This window comes from Alligator sinensis, unplaced genomic scaffold (genome assembly GCF_000455745.1).
Source record: "Alligator sinensis unplaced genomic scaffold, ASM45574v1 scaffold1083_1, whole genome shotgun sequence".
Classification (NCBI taxonomy): Eukaryota; Metazoa; Chordata; order Crocodylia; family Alligatoridae; genus Alligator; species Alligator sinensis.
Window position 1 is genome coordinate 205,150 of NW_005842644.1, and position 6,356 is coordinate 211,505.

At 65.4% G+C, this 6,356-nt stretch overlaps 1 protein-coding gene across 1 annotated transcript in view; it reads right to left on the reverse strand.

Moving 5' to 3' along the window:
- SND1 (staphylococcal nuclease and tudor domain containing 1) overlaps positions 1 to 6,356 on the reverse strand; it is a gene marked incomplete at its 3' end in the record, with an annotated part of 220,382 nt that overhangs the window by 14,709 nt on the left and 199,317 nt on the right. The gene's annotated exons all lie outside the window — the stretch shown is intronic.

The following is a 6,356-nucleotide window of genomic DNA, read 5'->3' on the forward strand; positions in this document are numbered from 1 at the left end:
GTTTTCGGGGGGGACACTCAGATCAAACCGTACGTCGCGTTTTAGCCCAGCACCTCGGAGCTGCCTGCTCCGGCCTCCCATTGCTCGGGGCCTTTCCTCCGCCCCCGCGCTCCCCTCCCGGGCCAGGGGAGATGCGGAGACTCCTCCATGAAACCCTCAGTGCAGGCTGGGGACCGGGCTCTATTGATTTTATTTAAGCGCTTGGTTTTAATTCTGGCTTTCAATTAAAATACCAAAGTAAATAATGTTCCTGCTTCTATTAAAAAAAAAGGAAAAAAAAAAAAAAAAAAGGCTTTAGGGGGAAGGAGAGAGAGGGAGGGCGGGAGGGAGAGAACGGCCTCCTTTCTCTCTTTTGAAACGGAGAAAGGAGACAGTCTTCCAGCCCCGGCGAGGGGAGAGCTCTTGGCTGCGGGTGAATCGCGGGCGGGCAGGCGGGCCGGGCTGGCGCTACAGCTGCTGGAGGCGCCGGTGCTCCCCTTCATCCCACAGCCGCATCCAACCTAGGGTCCCCCCGCTGCCGGGGAAGATGGGGACCGGGGAGGCAAGATGGGCGGCAGACAGACCCCCTCCGCTGCCTTTTTGAGGCAACGTCTCTGCCTTATTTGGGGATAAAAAGGCCAGGATGAGGTCCCTGCCACCCCTGTCCCCTGCGGCCCCCAAACCCCTTGCCAGTGGTGCTCTGGGAACGGAGCAGGGGGGTGGTGTTTGAGATGCAAAGGATGCATTCGAACGGGTACCAAAGAGCCAAGGATTCTTGGCAAAGCCCCGCAGGCATCCGGGGGGAGGCCGAAGCGCGGCCCATGCCCACCGGCGAGGCTGGCATGGCTTCTCGCCTCTGCCCCCTACACTCCCGTTTCTTCCTTGTCACCCATGCATGAAAGGGGGGGGTGAAGGGAAAGCACAGGGCAGGAGCTGGGGGGCACACGAAGAAGGATGCGGTGCAGCGGCTGCCGCAAGGCCCTACCAAGGGTGCCGAGTGGCATGGCCCCATGGGGTGCGTGGACGCCGGCGTGGGGTGGGCGAGAGATTCCCTCCCGTGGGCTCTTCCCCGGTCTTGGGACTGGGGGGGAATGGGACCTAAAGTGGTTGAGGACCACCGATGGCCAGGGCTGGAGAGGATGAGGTCTCCTGGGCAAGCCGGTCCAGATGCACCCGGCACCTGATGCAGCCCCCAGCCCTGCTCCAGGGACCCTGGCAGCCCTGAGTACACTTAGGCAAGCTCAACCCCCCCCCAAAATCACTCCATCAGGTTTAAGAAGGAAAGAGCCTCACTGGCCCACAGCAGCGGCGGTGCCTGGGGAAAGTCTCGCAGGCAGGCTGGGAAAGCTGGTGCACTCCAGATGGGGAAACTGAGGCAAGGAGCAGGGACCCGACTTGCTCAAAGTCCCCTGCACAACCAGCGCCAGGATGGGTGCTCGGGCACGCATGGGTCACACTCAGCGCCGCAGGTCACGTTGCGAGGGCGCTGTGCTCGCCCCCAGAGCCCGGGCGACTTTCCCCGGGCATCTGGCCAGGGGTTGGGGGGGGTCTGTGCTCGCCACTCTCCATGGCAAGACCCCCTCCCCCTGCAAGTCAGAGTGCCGGGTTTGCAACGGGGAGGGGGTAGATGCACAGTAATTAGCTGCAAAACCTCCGAAAGGCAAATATTTACTGCCTAGAAAACAGGAGAAAGCAAATGTCACCGCCGGCAGCTGAGAAGCCCCTGCCCCTGCCGCAGCCTCCCCCCGGCTGGCACGCGGCGGCGCCCACGGCCGACCCAGAGCCCCGCCGGCCATATTCAGGGGTCCCTTGCGGACAAGCACGGTGTCCCCGACGTACCTCTGCCCGCTGGAGACCCACTGGCTTCGGGGCCGGCGGGGGCACACAGGAGCTGGCCCTGCCCTGGGGGTCCCTAATGAGCCCCCATGAAAGAGGCGAGTGGCTCCAGGAGTACGGCGGTGTCTCAGGCAAGGGCCCAAGCCGAGCGGTCTACGGCACAAGCGGGTCCCCGAGAGGGAGAGAAACAGGAAAGAAATTCAGGACCTGGTGCAACCCCCCCGGTCCGGGCAGGGTCAGCCCAGTGCCTCTGCAAGGGCAGTGGAGGGGCCATCGCACAGCTGCAGGGACACAGAGCGTCCCCAAAGCAGAGGGGTTCCCGGGGACCCCCTGGACCGCAGCTTCCCTCCGAGTGCCCCCAGAGCCCCGGGTCTTCACGTGCCGGAGCGGGGCCTCGGCTGAACCCAGGCAGCCTGCGCGGCAGACAATGGAGCGGTGCAGATGTCGCGAAGGGCTGGATTTAGCGAGCCAGGCTTTTGATTGCCGGCGATGATGCATGAACAGGAAAAGATCACAGCTTGACTCCGCGAGGCCAGGCGGAGCGCGCGGGGCCAGCGGCTCGGGAGAGGAGGAGCACGCGCGGCCTCCGCGCTTGGAAACACAGCCCAGGCGTGACGGGCATCGGCGCAATGCCCGCACGGGATCCCAGGAGAGCGGCTCGGGACGGAGCCAGGCCTCGTGCGCGTCTCTCCCGGCCGCAGACGTCCTCCTGCCAGAGCTGGCCAGGGACGCACCCAGGTGCCGTGCGTGGTGCCACGCGTGTGATTCCCCTGCCCCAGCTGCAACGGGGACGTGGGATTCAGGCTCCCGTGCCACCCCGGGCACCTCCTGACCTCCCTGGCACGTGCTGGGGGCATTCCCATGCAGCCAAAAAGCCGCTGACACCCCCCCCGCCCCTTCCCGGGCGGCTCTGGCTGCGTGGGCTTGGAGAGGCTCCCCCGCACTGGCTCTGACGTGGGGCTCAGCAAATTCTTCCTCTCGCTGCGTGTATTTTGGGCTCGGCGACTGCAGATGCGATTGCAGCTCCCCGGCCTGACGACAGGCAGCAGCAAGAGCCTGAGCCGGGGGCTGCCAGAGTCAGACCCCGGGGGCGAGGTGCAGTGGGGAAGGGAAGGTCTGCGTTTCACGTAAGGCGCCCGGGCAAGGACAGGCAAGCTCACAGACATGCTCCCCAAACCGCTGGGCTGCATGAAGGAGGAGAGAGAAAGGAGCTGAATGCCAGGTGGCTGCTGCCCCTTAACCCCTGAAATCCCCCCGGGGCGCCAGGGAGAGGCCAGCGCTCGGCTCTGCCCATAGCAGATCGCAGCCCCGAGCAGCTGGAGGTCGCCTCTGGTCTGACACAGGCACGGACCCGCACGTGCCCTCTGGCACAAGCACACACGTGCATATGTGCATGACAGCCACATCCACGTATATGCATACACACATGTGCACGCATACATGCACAAACACACCCACATGCATGCATAAACGTGTGCACACAGGCATACATATATGCACACATATACACAAATGCACGCATATGCATACATGCACACACCTCCACATGCACACGTGCATGCACACACCCACATGCATACACATATGCACATGCACAAACACATGCATGCACATGTGTGCGCGCACACACACGCGCACACACAGAGGCATGCTTGGAATGTGCATGTATAAGGCATCAGTAGGCGTGCGCACAAACAGCTCCCAGCCATATGCTCCTATTTCACTCTTGCGCACACTTCCCTCCCTCCCCTGCCCCCCACTGCACACAGCCATCGCACGCATGGCGTGTGCGCGCCGTCACCAGGCCGCACCCCACAGGCATCCTCCCGGGCTCTCTCTGCCCGCGCAGCCCTCGTGCAGCACAGCGCTGGCCTGACCCGTGAGCGTATGCGTGCGTGGGATCTGCCATCCCTCCACCCGCACAGCGGCGCTCCATGTGCACACGTGTGCGCCCAGCGCAGGAGATGCCGCAGGCCAGGCTGAGACAAACCATGACACCACCCGGCCTGCCGCCAGCCGGAACGTGAGCCTCTTCCCCAAATTAGCCAGGACTGGGTTCGTCAGAGCCTGGTTCGCTTCACCTGCTGGTGAGTCAGCAGCCGGCTAGAGACACCGCTCAAAAACACATCCTCCTCCTCCGCGCCAGCCCCCGTGCCAGGCAGCTCCAGGCACTGGCGGATTTACGGGCAGCTCCGGGCACCGAGCGGAGGGGGCCGCCCTGCTTTAAATGCCACATCAAATGGGTGCTGCGGGGAGACTCGACGCCTAGAGCCGTCTCCTGCCCATGCCGGGCTTCCCGGTAGCGTGCCACCTCCCCGCAGGCATCTCCGGCCAAGCTGCAGGGGAGGCAGCAAGGGGCCGGGTCACAGCACCGCAAGCAAGGCCAGACGCCAGGCGCGTGCAAGCACAAGTGTGAGCCCTGGAGATCCCTTCCAGCCCCGCTGCTCTAGCGCATGCCCTCCCCGAAGCAGAGTGACCATGCGCAGAGAGGGAAACCGAGGCACGGAGGGCGAAACTGAGGTCCAGGGGGCACCCATCAGCATTCGGGCAGCACCGCCATGAGAACAGGTGTCTCCATCCCCCAAGACCCCACCTGCAGATGCCTGGATGGGGCTGGGGCCGGTGCCGGTCTGCTGGAGGGGTGCAGGGAAGGGCCCAGGCGTGCCCTGCCCCTTCACTCAGGGCACAAGTCCCGGGGTGGTAATGATACCCCATTCCTGGGGCAGCCCCCAGCGCCGCTTACACCAGCCGTGACCTTTCCCTTCTGCGTGGCTCCAGCCCCCACGGGGGTCCCGTCTGCAACCATGGAGACCAGGGAAGGAAAGCACTGGCTGGAAGGATGGAGGAGGGATGCCCGCAGCCCCGAATCGGCCGTCAGCCCAGCCCAGAGCCCGAGTAGGGGCAGAAACAACTCCCCTGCTCTGGCTTCCCCGTCCTGCCGGTGCCCCTCACTCCCGACCTGCACCCCGACTTGCTGGTGCCCTTCACCGTGTCAAGGAGACTGGGGCCAGGACTGGGCCAGGATGTCCCCCTCGGAGACCAGACACGGGGCAGACGTGGGCAGCAGTGTCACTTGTCCCCACGTTCCCCAGGGTGACCTGCAGTCCCTCGCGGGAGGCATGTCCCTTCCTCTGCATCACACCCTCGGCCCCCGGGAAGGGGTCTTGGAGGATGGAGAAGCCTGTTCTCAGAGTTGTGTTGCCCGAAGGTTGGTGGGGTGGCCTCAGCTTCTCCCTCTGAGCTTGATCTCTCAGGGTGGGAAGAGGCAAAAATCATAGGTTGCATAGAGCCGCGGGCCTGGCAGGGAGCTGCGGGGTCACATCCAGCCCGAGGCAGGATCGGCTCTCCCCAAACCCCCCAGACAAACTGCGTGTCCGGCCTTGGAGCTGCATGACACGGTCACTCCAACACAGCCACAGGCATCACCCCCAGGATACAGGGGGGCCGCGGCCACCAACGTCCTGCTGCTGCCAGGGGGGTCATGGGCGCTGCAGAGAGCCCAGGCCGTGCCCCCGCTGCAGAGGAAGGGGAAACCCCCCAGCGCGTGGGGAGCAGCATGGCAGTGCGTGGCCGGAGCAGCGATGGACGCTGGAGCAACGCGGGACCGTGCACAGCCGCTATCTCAGCCGTGGCACTGGGGAGGAGGTTAGGCCCAGCTCTACAGCCTTGGAGCCAGGCTGATGAACGGCCCGGCGCTGCCTATCCTTCTTCTTCCCCCGGCGCCGGAATCGATGGAGGGAAAAGGTGAATTGCTATCGACCCTCCCGGCGAGTCAACGAGGGCAGACAAATGGCAGGGGCGCGGGGGGACCGATGCCAGCTGCTCCCTTTGCAACCTCCCGCCCCTCATGCAAGGGGAGATGCAGCAGGGTTGCTTCACGCCGGGTGGGGGGCACCGCGATGGGCACCAGCATCTACTGCCAGGGCTTGCTAGGGGGAGAGGGGTGCCGTGCTGTCCCGGGAGGTCCCTGTCGTGGGGCCGGGGCGACCCCCAAGACGCAGCCGGGGCTGGGCACGGAGCAGCCGCCCAGCTCGGGGCAGGGGTAGAGGCCCCCGGGTGGGGGAGCGTCCCCCCCCCCCCGGCCGCGGCAGGGGAGTGCTGACACAGCCGGGAACACGGCACCGGCACACCTGGACTCATTACCTCGCTCACCGGTTGCCATGGAGACCAAGGCTTCTGCAACCTGGCACTGGCGGCACGGAGCCGGGCCGAGGAACCGGGGCAGGAGGGGACAGGGGCGGGGGGGGTGGGACTGGGGGCCACAGGCAGGAGACCCACCCCAGCTGGCGTGGCAGGCCCTGAGGATACGTGGGTCGTGGGCAGCCCTGATGGGCGAGCACGGTTTGGGGGGTCCGGCAAGATGGGGGTGCAGGGAGCCCGCAGGCACTAGCTGCCAGGGATGAACCGGCAGCCCCCAAGACGGAGGCACGGCCCCCCCCAGCGCTCTGCAGGATGCCCCCCTGCCACCCCAGATGCTTGGGGTCTGCACCCCCGCTGCCTGTCGCACGCCCCGGCTCTGCACCCAGGACCCGGGAGCCGCT